The 14953-nt window shown below is 36.1% G+C and overlaps 1 protein-coding gene across 5 annotated transcripts in view; it reads right to left on the bottom strand.

The window, feature by feature from the left end:
- Window positions 1–14953, bottom strand: part of WDFY3 (WD repeat and FYVE domain containing 3) — a 242775-nt gene that overhangs the window by 206085 nt on the left and 21737 nt on the right. For 4 of the 5 annotated variants that reach the window (XM_032498818.1, XM_032498840.1, XM_032498836.1 and 1 more), the window contains exon 2: window positions 7107–7200. The gene's annotated coding sequence lies outside the window, so the exon portion shown is untranslated. Of the gene's footprint in view, window positions 1–4418; window positions 4493–7106; window positions 7201–14953 lie in introns of those variants that run through there. The other variant, XM_032498826.1, reaches the window with a different exon arrangement.

Raw genomic sequence — 14953 nt, 5'->3', positions numbered from 1 at the left:
GTCAAAAATTATGTGGAAAGACACAAGGAAGGGAAGGGAGGAGGGTGGGGGAGGGAAGGCAGATTATTACAAATAATTTCAGCTATCTGGAAGGGGAAAGAACCAAAATATTCTAGTCTTTATTCATAAACCCAAAATGATTAGGTAAAAAATTAAAAAGTAAAAAATAAAATAAAATGAAAAAGACATGAACTTCCTTCCCTATACATTTTGAAATCAGATAATTCTTTAACTCACATGCTACTTCAGCATACAGACATCATAACAATCCTTCATTAAGGTAAGAAATCTTGAATCTGTGCTTTCAAAATATGATCCTAGGTTAGGCTTTTTAAAGTTCCTCCCCCACTACACACAAAGAAGATAATAAAACAGCCCAAGAGCCTGTATTTCAGACGCCCCCTGCCCCATTCGCTTTCCTCCTGTATCATTTTTGTCCTGCAACACTTTTAATTCACAAGCTCTTAAGGAGACCAGCACTCTTCTTCATTTTCATTTATATAAAGCACAAAAAAAATGTGCTCAGGCAAAGGTAAAGCTGATGTCTGACCAAATTAGGAGTAAATGTACCTAAGCAGGAGACTTCCTCCTAAACTCCCTATTTCCCCCAACGTAAGCGTAGATCCTTTTTCTAAACGGAGGAGTTAAGCTTTCTCAGGATGCTACTAAGCGGCCAGTCATCTCACAACCAGATCAATACACTCAAAGATGCCTTTTAGTAGCGGTCTTAATAAAACTGAGACTCAACAGGCATTCCCACCACAGGGAACACAAGACCAGTGTGACAAGTCCTTTATAAGACTAGGGAGAGAACTCCCACTCCCTTCCTCCAGGTCAAAACAAAGCAAAAATCAGAACAGAGCGGCTAGTGGCTACAGTTTAAAAAGAAAATGAAAATTTGACATCCTAGTGTCCCCAATTTAAAAATATATATATATTTAGTGACTACAAAATCTCTCCTCAATCTACAGCAAAAACAGCAGACTTACCTCCTCCATTCCCTTCTTCTCCCCCTTTCTTAGTCAATAACTTTCGTGATGGCTCTAAACTCATCACTTTTTTTTTTTTAATTGCAGTATAGTCAGTTTACAGTGTTGTGTTAATTTCTGGTGTATGTATATATTTCTGGTGCACACCACAATGCTTCAGTCATACATGGATATACATATATTAGTTTTCATATTCTTTTTCACGGTAAACTACCACCATCATTCAGAAGTCCACAAATGACAAATGCTGGAGAGGCCGTGGAGAAAAGGGAACCCTCCTACACTGCTGGTGGGAATGCAGTTTGGGGCAGCCACTGTAGAAAACAGTATGGAGATTCCTCAAAAGACTAAAAATAAACTTATCTTTTATGTAACCTCTATTCTACTTTTTGAAAAAAGTCTATAAGCTAGTAAAATGTGTCATCAACTGAATAGTAAGTGTTATATATTATCATTAGCAGAACATCATTTTGCTTATATGCTAACCTTCAAAAACAGAAGTAAAAATGACTTACAGCTGATGCTTATAACAAGAAATGGCAGCTAACACGAATTTAGCTTTTACTATGTGCCAGGCAAAGTGCTAAGCACTTTACAAGCATTATCTCATTTAACCCTTATGAATGTCCATTAAATATTATTAATAAACCCATCTTACAGGTGAGGAAATAAGAGAAATTAAGAAATTAGTACTAAGGCAAATATCTGTAAGCGATAACATCATAATTTGAACCTGGGAATATGTCTAAATTTGGGCCCTTAATCTTCATACATGTTACACAGCAGTTTTTTCACTCTTATATCTGCTTTTAATATTTATACAATTTGTTATCATACTGTCAATAAATACTGATGCATCATTTGACCTCGAAACAAGAGCCGAATAAGAGATATTCAGGGTCAAAATCAACTCGATGATACAGTCATAGAAAGCACAGGCTCTAGTCAATAAAACAAAATTCTAAGGGGAAAAAAAGAAAAAAGTGTCACAACACAGGATGAAGTGTGATTAAAATGATTTACATTTCTAAGTCTCAAACTTTAAGAATCATCTCTTGAAATAAATAAAAACTGACAAATTTTTACATCCCAATACTCTAATGCTACTTAACTTTTCAATTGTTTTTTTCTGATTATAAAAACTTGTTTAATTTTATAACTTAAGCTACACATTAAGCATATTTGCACTTTTTATACTGCGTTGAGTTCCCTTCCCTGAACTTTTTATTTTTAAACTCTCTCAATGTTTCCAGAAAGAAAACACTCTATAGACTTTCATCTGTGCGTAATAGTTTTCTAAATCATAAAACATACATTATTTTCTTCATAGAGTCTAAAGCCCAAAATCTAGTCATAAATCAATTCCCAGAAGTTTTTATAATAAAAAGAAGTCAAATTATAAACAAAACTTCTAGTTCAATATCCTGGTAATGAAGAATCTTCAGAGCTTAAGTCACCATAATGAATGCAACAGACCTTTTTTCCTAAGAAAAAACATTACCATTTGTTCAAATATAAGAATGCATTCCCCAGTCCACTCTTTGTGTATAAAAAGAAAGTTCTGAATTGAAAATTTTGTATGATTTCTATTGAACTACTTGCTAACAAGCAAAAAGAGAGATCATAGAAAAATCCTATTGAATTCATGTTCATTTAATTTCTGTACAGTATGAAATGACTTTAACTTCCAAACTTGGTGAAATTTTAAAAAATAAGTCTCATCATTTCTAATAATAACTAAAAATTTATGATCTATATTTATAGTAATTCACAAGTAATTATAATTAAGCAACTCCTTATAAAATTCAGTCATGTAATCAGATGCTTTAGAAGTAGATGCTCAATCTACTCTGATGGACTTATATAAGACAGTCTTTTCTCAATGAGTATGAGGTTTTCTTAGACTAAATTTACCATGTTACTCTATGTGCTAAACACACACACACACACACACACACACACACACACACACACACACACACACACCTACCTTAGATTAACTCATACAGATAATGCCAACTAGGTCAAATCTCACTTCCAGAAACACAACTACACTGCTTTCCAAAACAAAGATTACAAAAATGAACCCATAATAATACTTTCCAAGTATTTCTCCATCAATAAAAATATTGACAACTGCTAGCTGATGAATGCAGTACACATGATTCTGCCACTACATTCTGTAAAAGTAACTAATCGGGCATTTCCCTTAGCCAATCTGGTGTATTAAACATCCTCACAAATGTCTGATAATTTCTCACACTTGATAACTTAGCTGTAGAAAGTGACCACAGAAAAGCTGATAAAATTAAAATTAATCTTCATAATCTACGACCTCTTACTCAGTAAATATTGTAGGACAATGAGGGTAGGCCTTTGGATACTTTATGTGAAATAATAGGTTAACAACTCAGCAAAGTGAAGTCAAGTAGCACTTGAAGAATTCTACACAGGACCAAAAAAGATAACAAATTTGATAAAAGGAAACAAAATTAACTCCTCTTTGCTTTAAAAAAAAAAAAAAAGGGAAATAATAAAAGTTACATTTCTCCTTTTTTTTTTAAGGGTTGGGGAGTACTTTTTGATTACACAGCTATATAGCACAAGAGTGATAAACTTCTGCTTAGAGTTTAACACTGAAGTTTCTGAATAAATATTAAAAATTTATGCATTTTTTCCACTTAGCATTATCTTCTTTTTTCATCATTCTCATTTACTACTGTAGGGAGCTTCAATGATGGCTTCCTATAACCCACACCTCCAGGGATACACATCTGTGTGTAATCCTCTCTCCTTGAGTGTGGACTGGACCTAGTGACTCACTCCTAGTGAACGGCACAGGGAAAAAGTGATGGGTTGCCACTTCCAAGATTATGTTACAAAAACAAAAGGCTCACATGGCAAGAACTAAAGCAGGCTGCTGGTAAACAGCCAACGTGAGGAACTGGGGCCTTCAGCCCAACAACCAATGAGGAACTGAATGCTGCCAACAACCATGTGAGTGGACTAGCGGCAGAGCCTCCCCTAGGCCCTTCAGATAAGACCACAGCCCTGGTGGACAGGTCAAATGCAGCTCTGTAAGAGACCCTGAGCCAGAGGCCCCAGCTAAACTGCACTCAGATTCTTGATTACAAAAACTGTGAGAGAACGTTTGTTATTTTAAGTCGCTAACTTTGAGGGTAATTTGTTATGTAGTGCTATGGGTTGAACTGTATCCACACCAAAATTCGTATGTTGAGGTCTAACCCCCAGCACCTCAGAATGTGACTTTACTCAGAGACAGGATCTTTCCAGAGGTAATTAAGTTAAAGTGAGGTGGACCCTAATCCAATGTGACTGGTGTCCTTATAAAAAGGAGAAATCTGAACAAAGAGGCAAACATAAAGGGAAGACAACATGAAGAGACATGAAGAAAAGATAGCTATCTACAGATAAAGGAAAGCAGCCTGGAGCAGATCTTTTCCTCAGGGATCCCAAAAGCAACCAATCCTGCTGACATCTTGATTTCAGACTTCTAGCCTGCAGAAGATGAGATGAGAAATTTCTGTTGTTTAAGCCACTCAGTTTGTGGTAATTTGTTATGGCAACCTTAACAAATTAATACATGCAGCAACAGAGAACTAGTACACACACTTAATTCAAAATAACTTTTACTGGCAGTACTAAAATTAGCCTCAATGCAGGACTCAAGTAGACGGCCAGATTGTCTAAGTTTTTATTCTGAAAAAAGACATAAGTTGATATCAGAAGCTCAGACTACGGATTTCTCTTTTTAAAGTCAGCTGGGTCTCCTGCGATCGTATAATCTAATCAGCCCATTGCAAAACCTGATGCTGCCATTACTGATGTGCCAGGAACTGTTTTGAACACTTAACATATATTAATTCCTCCCAAGAACCCTCTGAAGTACCACTATCATCAACTCCATTTTTAAGATGAAGAAACTGATGTCCAGGAGTTAAGGTCATATATCTGGTAAACAGACAGCACTTAGTAAATTGAAGTACACAGAGAATAAGTGATTTACTCAAAATCATAGCTGATAGTTGAGCTGGGACCAAACCTAATGGTCCTTTCTTCTACCTTCCAATCTTTTCTCAAAAAGTTAAACAGAAAGACTTTTCTTTTACTTGCTATATTCAATCTTTGTAACATTGCTACCTTAGAACTATGTATTTGACTATCTTTCTGCGCTCTTCCTCTAACCACACAAATGGTTACTCAGTTTCTTCTACCTTCTGAACCCTAAAACTCTGCCTATCAATTCCTAATGCTTTTCTGGCATCTAATTTAATCATTTGTATACAACGGAACACAAGATTTCACTCCTGCACAGTTTTGGAATACACCTTTGGCTTAATATTTGACCCAATTAAAATACAAATACACCTGGAAGGAGTAATACTATGTTATTCATCATCTGCATTTTAGCAGAAACAAGTCGAATCCTTTTCGAGAACAGGCTTTGAAACAAAGATGCCAAGACAGTCACTGCAGAGCTTTAAAAGGATCCTGCCCTAAGCCTCGTGTTCAGGGGAACCTGAATGAAGAATCAGTCTGTTCTGGAACACTTGGGATTAGGTACTTAAGAGTTAGCCTTCCTTTGGGCGTCTAAATTATAAGATACAAAGCATGGGTGGTGGTGGTGGCGACCATGTTTCCCACGACAAAGAAGAATGGAAACGCAAAGAAAGTCAGTTCCCAAAGAGAGTGAGACAGATGCACGGGAGAGGCAGGCCGCCGAGAGCCCGAGAGGAACCTGACTGCATTGGTTTCTGGGTTCTCCTTGCACAACGCAGCTGTATTTCTGTCCCTGGATCCTCTGGAATGCACCGGGATACACCCAAAAGTCTGATAACTTCCCCTTTCTGATGAAGCTAATCTGAACTGAATCACTTGCAATCAACAGAGAATTAACGTGATCAAAAAGGTGCCCTCTCGAAAGCTGAAGAACATTATCGAAGGACTATAACCTCATGTGAAAAATGAGAACAGACAGACCACTCCGTGTGGTACCATGGCTACAAACAGAAGAACTGACTGGCAGAAGCCAATGCTTAGACAGCTACTTGGAAGAAGACTTTTCAGATACTGTCAGAAAAGGAAAAAGAAGTTGCAATTTGAAAAAGACTGTATCTTCTATCTTCCATGTGGGATTTTTTTTTAGTTCTTTTAGTTAAAGATATCCCATCATCTATACACTTGCTGGTGAGTGTGTCAATTATTACAAACACTTTGGAAATATCTAGAAAGGTTGAAGATGCAGACTTCACATAACCCAGCAATTTTACTACTAGGTGGCTCCTATGGACTGAACTGTATCCGCCCCCCCAAAATTTATATGTTGTAAAGTCTTAACCTCCACTGTGATGATATTTGGAGATAGCCCTTAGAAGGTAATTAAGGTTAATTAAAGGAGATCATAAGGGTGAGGCCATAAACCGATATGATAAGAAGAGATAGAGATCTCTCTCTCTCCCCCCTCCTCTCTGCCTTGTGAGGACATAGCTAGAAAGTGACCATCTACAGGCCAGGAAGAGAGCTTGCACCAGAATCTAACCATGCAGACACCCTGATTTTGGACTTCTAGCCTCTAGAACTGTGAGAAAATAAATTTCTGTTGTTTAAAAAGTAATAATAAACTTTTCAGAAACAATAGAGCAAAGTAAAATACTAAAACTAAGGCAACAAGGTAGCAGTAACACTCTCAAGTGCCTCATCATTCAAATTAGTCACTCACAGTAACTACAATATAATAAAGAGTTCCAAAGCTTGTGCTAACAACTAGATTTTTCCAGGAAAAAGGGAAATGATGCTTTAAAAACATGACTGTATTCTATGTAGATATCTACAATAAAAATATAATGCTGTAAAGCCAGAAGTGAAACTAAGCATAATTTATTCTAATATATCATTGTTTTTTATGGAAAAATGAAAGCCATGCAGGAGAGAAGGCTTGCCTGGGTTTACCTAGCCATCAGTGGTAAAGAAGGATTAAAACCCAGCCCTTCTGAGTCACAGTCCAGTGGTCTTGCTTCAATGCAACAATTTAGCAATGACTATCATGATTCTGTTCCTGGCTTCTTGTTCAACAGACAAAACAATCCTAAAACTCACCTGATTCTGTGTTCTGGGCTGGCATGAACCTGCGTAGGAACAACAGGAGTGGCAGGCACTTTCTTCTTGAAGCAGATGTAGAGAAGTATTATACCTGTGATGAAAGAAAAAGAAAATCCAGTTTATTTTCAGAATATGTTTTGGGGACATGAATTTTTCGTTTCCTACTGATTGAGTCTCTCTTTATCTCCTTATTTCTTGCCAATGGTTTAATAGTGGAATACACAACAACACTTTATTTAAGATAAATAAAATTTGCTATTCAAAAATCTAAAGAAGAATATAGAATCATTTAAAGCTGGTCTTTGTAGAAAAAGGTTCAGCTTCTCCACTTCACCAGTGAGGAAACCGAGACCTGGAAACGTCAGGCCAAAAATCATTGACAGCTGTTCAGTGGCAGAGCCAGGTTCAGAACCTGACTCTTCCCACTTTAGTCCAGGATTCATTTGTACATCATAGATCACACTGTCTCTTTTTGGACAATAAAATAAGAGGGGGAAAAATCATTTCTCCTATTTCCCTAGGAATATTTGTCAAGCATGAGGATAAATGTGGAATATAGCTGAACTGATATGTTCTAAACTAAAATAAAAAAACATTGCTTCTTCACTCAGTGGTTCTAATATAACCTCAAGTTATTCAGCACGCCTCATACAGGATATCTAAATGCTTCTTTTATTTATCATTCAATATTTCAATATAAAAACACCAGTATATGAATCATGAGGTCTAACTCTGCTCTCAACAAGTTCTATGACCTTAATCAATTACTTCTTTGGTTCCAAAGCTCCTTTATTAAAAAATGAGGAGACTAATTCCCACAGGCCTTCTCACTCTAAAAAGTTATGCTTCAGAATAGCTTCGTCTTTTAACAACACTGTGCTTTTCTGATCAACTGTTTTTATCATGTATTTGTTCATCTCTTTGGTCATATTAGTACAAGAGTTCAAACATCAGTAAGACTCCCCTTAAATATACAGTTAATTATCGTTCAAAACCCTATGCAATAATAACCTAGTTTTGCTGTTTGCCTCACGTCTTATTTTATAGGAACCCAGCAAGAAGTGAAGAAAAAGTATTTTTAAAAATCTACTTCTCAGGTGGTTTCTATGAAAAATCCTGAATAGTTTTCCCGAATCATTCATTCAGTTATTTATCCGAGTTGTTACTGAGTGGCTTGTCAGATGGCTGACACAGGCTTAATTAGAAAGAAGACTTTAAAGCAAGATTCCTTTAGTGAAATACTGAGTGATGTTAGGGATTGAAGTGGCAGCGAGAGAGTAGGCAGCAGTGATGGCATGTCTCCTGAACTGTAACATCAGAATATGCCTTCATTATTTCTTAATATACTATTACCCACTTACATAAAACACATTATTTGTAACATGTTTTAAATTCAAAGCAAAATAACAGAATGAACATCAAAGTACCTGTCACCCAACTCAAGAACCTAAATGTAAGTTACTGGTAATGGTTTACTGCTTTGCTCCTCCCTGTTCTAGGCCCCATCTCTCATCCTTTCAGTCTCCTGGACTTACTGTTCTATTTGTGTTTATCATTCCTTTGCTTTTTAGAAAGTACACCACATATGTACATACCCCTCAGCAACACTTTCATTTTGTTTCTGAATTCTGTGAAAATGGTATTAAGCAGCTCTTCTAGTGTTTCATTTTTTCATTCAATATTATGTTTCCAAGGTATAGACATATTGTTGTATGTAGCTGTAGTTCATTTCACTGCAAAATAATTCCACATGATGGAAATATACCATAAATGAATTATCCATTCTCTTTACAATAGCATCTTATTTTCTCTACAGCTTTTGTTTTGTTTTGCTATTATGAGCATGTTATGAAAGCTCTCATACACATCTATTCCACATGTGTCAAAGCTTCTCTTAAGTATTTGTCTAAGAGTTGAGGAATATATGTATTTCAATTTTTCATGAGGTTGCCAATTTTTATTTTTTCCAAAATGTGTTTAGCAATGTATAATCTCACCAGCCCCAGGAAGTTCATATTGATCCACATCCTCTCCAACATTTAATAATGCCAACTTCTTAAGCTAGGGGTATAAAACCATCTAACTGTGCTCTTAAATTGCATTTTCCTGTTGATTAATGATACTGAGCATTTCTTTATGTTTATTGGGTAACTCATGTTTCCTCTTTTATGAAATGCCTATTTATTTTTATTGCCACCTTCCTCCTCAGTTTTTTGCCCTTCAATATTTCATAGAAATTGTATATTGTATTTTGGATGCTGATTATTTGGCTTTACCTTTTTTGAATTACCAGGTGCAGGTCAGTGTTGAGATAAAGTAGTAGAAATACCAGGAGGCCAGACAGAACTATACACAGCGTGCTCGAGTACTGATGCTTTTCTAACCTGTTTTAGTAATTAACGCCATCTACCGATGTCTAAAAGTGTCAGTAATCTAAAATGGCATATAATTGATCCTGTTTTATAATCTTTTAATGTAAATTCAGCCAAGGGCACATGCTTTGATTCGATTTCAGTGCATTCCAATTACAATATGCAGCATAATATAATTTTAGGTATTTAATACAAATCATGATTTAAATCATATTTTTTTCATATTCTTTTCCCTTATGGCCTATTACAGGATATTGAATATAGTTCCCTGTGCTACACAGTAGGACCTGTTGTTTATCTATTTTATATATAGTAGTTTGTATCTGCTAGTCCCAAACTCCTAATTTATCCCTCCTCCCCTCTTTTCCCCTTTGGTAACCGTAAGTTTGTTTTCTATGTCTGTGAGTCTGTCTGTGTTTTACAAATAAGTTCATTTGTATAATATTTTATATTCCACACATAAATGATATCATATGGTATTTGTCTTTGTCTGACTTACTTTACTTAGTAAGATAATCTCTAGGTCTATCAATGTTGCTGCAAATGGCATTATTTCATTCTTTTTATGGCTGAGTAGTATTCCATTTGTGTGTGTGTGTGTGTGTGTGTGTACACATGTACTATATACATATATATGTGTGTGTGTGTGTATACATATATATACTATTTCTTCTTTATCCATTCATCTGTTGATGGACATTTAGGTTGCTTTTGTAATCAGTGCTGCTATGCACATTGGGGTGCATATATCTTCTGAATTAGTTTCCTCTGGATATATATGCCCAGGAGTGGGATTGTTGGATCATAGGGTAAGTCTATTTTTAGTTTTTTAAGGAATCTCCATACGGTTTTCCATAGTGGCTGCACTAATTTACATTCCCACCAACAGTGTAGGATTCCTTTTCTCCACACCCTCTCCAACATTCATTATTTGTAGACTTTTTCAATAGTGGCCTTTCTGACTGGTGTGAGGTGGTACCTCATTGTGGTTTTGATTTGTATTTCTTTGATAAAAAGCTATGTGGAACATCTTTTCATGTGTTAATTGGCCATCTGTATGTCTTCTTTGGAGAAATGTCAATTTAGATTTTCTGCCTATTTTTAGACTGGATGGTTTAGTTTTTTTGTTATTGAGTTGTATAGGCTGTTTGTATATTTTGGAAGTTAAGACTGTGTTGGTCACATTGGTTGCAAATATTTTCTCCCATTCTGTAGGCTGCTTTTTTGTTTTATGGTTTCCTTTGCTGTGCAAAAGCTTATAAGTTTGATTAGGTCCCATTTGTTTATTTTTGCTTTTATTTCTGTTGCCTTGGGAGACTGACCTAAGAAAACATTGCTACGATTTATGTCAGACAATGTTTTGCCTATATTCCCTTCTAGGAGATTTATGGTGTCCTGTCTTATGTTTAAGGCTTTAAGTCATTTTGAGTTTATTTTTGTGTATAGTGTGACAGAGTGTTCTACTCTGATTTATACGCATCTGTCCAGCTTTCCCAACACCACTTGCCCAAAAGACTGTCTTTTTTCCACTATATTCTTGCCTCCATTGTCGAAGATTAATTGAGTGTAGGAATGTGGGTTTATTTCTGGACTCTATTCCATTTCATTGATCCAGACAGATGTCTGTTTTAGTGCCAATATCATGCTTTTTGATGACTGGAGCTCTGTAGTATTGTCTGAAGTCTGGGAGGGTTATGCCTCCAGCTTTCTTCTTTTTCCTCAGGATTGCTTTGTCAATTCTGGGTCTTTTATGGTTCCATATATATTTTGTGATTATCTGTTCTAGTTCTGTGAAAAATGTCATGGGTGATTTGGCAGGGATCACATTAAATCTATAGATTGCTTTGGGTAGTATGGTCATTTCAACAATATTAATTCTTCCAATTCAAGAGCATGGGATATCTTTCTATTTCTTTGAATCACCTTCAAGTATCAATGTTTTATAGTTCTCAGCATATAAGTCTTTAACCTCCTTGGTCAGGTTTATTCTTGTTAGTTTTTGGGGTTTTTTTTTAATGTATTAAATCACATTTTAGAGTTCTCATTTTTGAACCTGACATTTTGTGTGATTTTATTTCACGCTTTGGTTGCCTCCAATTTAGAATAAGTTAGTTATACTGTCAAAGGGCTGAATTTGAATGTATATGCACAAAGGTATAAAAACTGAATTTCAAAATTAAACTACATGAGTTAGAATAACAGAGACCTGGATTCCAGACTTGGCTAGACAATTAGCTGTACTTCCTAGCTATGACTTTAAGTTAGTTTTCTTATATATAATGTGAAAATTGTACTAATAAATTCTAAGGGCCTTTGAATCATACTCTTCGGTTTGAAGATTAATGAGAAAAAAATTATTTCCAGTTATAGCCCCAAAAGGGTTTAAGAAATCTCTTCCCAAGTGTTAAATAAACTGGACAGAGCAACAAAAAGCTAAATATTCAAAAAAGAAATTTTAACAAGCAGGGCTATAGCCCTCCTATGGCTTCTCAGGACTCCTGGCAGATCACCTGATGAACAGCATCACATAGAAAAAAACCAAAAGCTACATAAAATCTGAATCAGTCTACACTGCTGGCCTTGATTTCTATATAAGCAATCAGAAGTGAACTTGCAGAACCATACTTACCCACTTACCTGAATCTGTACCTTCTACTGTGTTTGAACTTTCTGAAACCATATCAAAGTCTAACTTCCCTACTTCAATGCTAGATGTTATGCCCTTACTAGTCAAAGACACTGCTCTAGTAAGCCCCTCTTCTCTTTCCTACATCACTAACTTCCTAATTTTGTCCTCCCAATAAAGCAAAATCATTGGTGTATATATATATTTCCAATCATTAGAAAACAAACAGTAAACCTTTTGACCCCTACATACTCCTCTAGGTTATGGCCAGCTTCTTTGATTCCCTTTTCAGTGAAAGGGCAGAAAAGTTGTCCTTACTCTCTGTCTTCAAGCATTCTCCAATTCAAATTGAACATATTCCAATTACACTTTTGCTCCCCAACACACTACTGAAACTCTAAAGTCACCAATCACTCACACACACACTATAAAATCGAAAAGCCAATCAGATCTCATCTTTCTTGACCCATCTGCAGCCATCAGTGTGATCAAGCCCTGATACACTTTCTTCACCTGGCTTCCAGAACAAAGATTCTCCTGGTTTCATTCTATCTCAGGGGCCACTCTTCAGCTTCCTTTGCTAATTTCCCCCTTTTCTCCATTGATCACTAAGGTTCAAGTTATCCTCTTTCTAACCCATCAGCAAACACCACTGGCTCCAACTACTAAATCTATGTAGACTCTGACACTTCTCAAGACTCTGTACAATAGAAACTATCATTTCTCATTTGGGTTTTTTCCACAGATTAGTAACTGGACTCCTAACTTCTAGGGTCTCCCTATTTCAGTCCTTTCTCATCAAAGCAGTCAGAGTGATCCTGATAATGTTACGTGTATCATATAATGTAACATCTGCACCCAAAATCTCATATCAGAATAAATGCCAAAATCTTCAAAACAGCAAAAAGAACCTATATAATTTAGCCTCCAATACCTCTGACCTCCTTTCCTGCTGACCTCCTTGCTAGTCCTCACACAGGCTAGGCATACTCCTGCCTCACAGCCTGTACACTTGTTGCCATTCCTCAATGCTATTCCAAGAGATGATTATCTCTACTTAGCTCACTCCCTATCTTCAGATCTTGGACCAAATGGCTCCTATGTTAACTCTTTCCTATTTGTTCTACTTAAAACTGTAACAATTTCATTCCCAGCAGCTCTAACTCACTTCCCTGATTTATTTTTCTCCAATGTTACCAGCATTCATTTCACTTCCATTCCTATTTTTGTATGTCCTCCCACAAAAACATGAAATCCACAAGGGCAAGAACTTTATTTTGCTCAGTGCTACACCTTCAATGCCTAGGAAGGGGCCCAGCACATAGTAGGCATTCAATAAACATTTTTTGAATGAACAAATGAATAATTACATTCTTAGGGCTAAACATAACAATCTTTCTGAGTTTACAAAACAAAATAATCTAATCGGGGCAACACTAGACTCTTGCTGTAAAAGAATCTTCCTAATATTTTTTCAACAGATAAGCGATAATAGCAATAACTCAAAAACTTCAGTAAATGTTGCAGCTAACATAAACATAAAGCAATCACTAGAGTAAATGGTCCCCCCCCCCCCAATTAGGTTTTAGGTTCTTGTTGTCCAAGAGTGACATTTATTTCCCACTAACTGTATCATATTCAACAATGGTTTGCAGAGCGACAACACCAACACATAGGAAAATATTATAAAAATGTTCATTCCAAACTTGTTACAGACAAAGAACTGAGCTCTTTATAAATAAGGAAAGTCTAAAAATAAAGGGCAGATATTTGTAAGTGTTCTAAATATTTTGTTTGGAAGTAATTTCAAACTTACAGATAAGCTGCAAATATAAGAATAAAAAAATCACCCTTACACTCAAAGTCACCAATTGTTAATGTTACCTTCTTTGTTCTGTCACTTGGGCTCATGTACTTTCTTGCACTCTCCCTTCACACAGACACACACACTCCAACTTTTATTTTTTTCTAGAAACCAACTGAGGATACCTTATATACGTCATGGCCCTTTGCTCCTTTGCTTCAGTGTACATTTCCTAAGAACAGAGAGATTCTCTTTTATAACTGCAATACAGTTATTGTTGGTAATCTGCACATTGCTACAATATCTGTATTTAGGATATGTACTCCAACTTATTGCAACTGGTCCAATGATATCCTTTTATAGTACTTTTCTCCCCGCCCAGTATAGGATCCAGTCCAGGGTCAGGTATTGCAGTTAGTGGTCATCTTTCTTACGCCACCTTGAATTTGGAACACTTCCACAGCCTTTGTCTTTCATGACAGTGGGTTGTGGGGGTTTTTGTTTGTTTGTTTTTTGAAGAACACAGCCTCCTCTCCTTTTTATTAAGTAGAATGTTCCTTCCTTTTTTGGGGTTTGCCTAATGTTTGCTCATGACTAGATCGGGTTATGCAGTCTTGGTCAGAATACCACACAGATGATGACGTGTGCCCTCAAAGCGCCATATCCAGATTCACACAGTATCTATCTACCCCATGTTGCTGTTGGATTTTACCAACGTATAAACTCTATTGTATACTTTGCAAATAATACGCAAAGTGGAAAGACACTTTAACACTATGGAAATACCCTGCTCTTCACCGGTATTTCCCCTTCTTCTATTTTGTTGTGATTCTTGCCCTTTCTAACCTTCACTGTAAGTGCTGCAAAATGATGATTTTCCAACTCTAGTATCCAGAATTCTACTGTAAGCAAGAGATTTCTCTATTTATTCATTTATTTATCAGTTTATTATCATTATGGATAATGAATTCCTGTTTTCAATGGTTCATAATTCATTATTACACTTATATGATTGGGCCAGTAGGAACCCCAACAGGCTTCT

The sequence above is a fragment of the Camelus ferus genome, chromosome 2, assembly GCF_009834535.1.
Source record: "Camelus ferus isolate YT-003-E chromosome 2, BCGSAC_Cfer_1.0, whole genome shotgun sequence".
NCBI classification, from domain to species: Eukaryota; Metazoa; Chordata; class Mammalia; order Artiodactyla; family Camelidae; genus Camelus; species Camelus ferus.
This window is presented reverse-complemented; position numbering and strand designations above follow the sequence as displayed.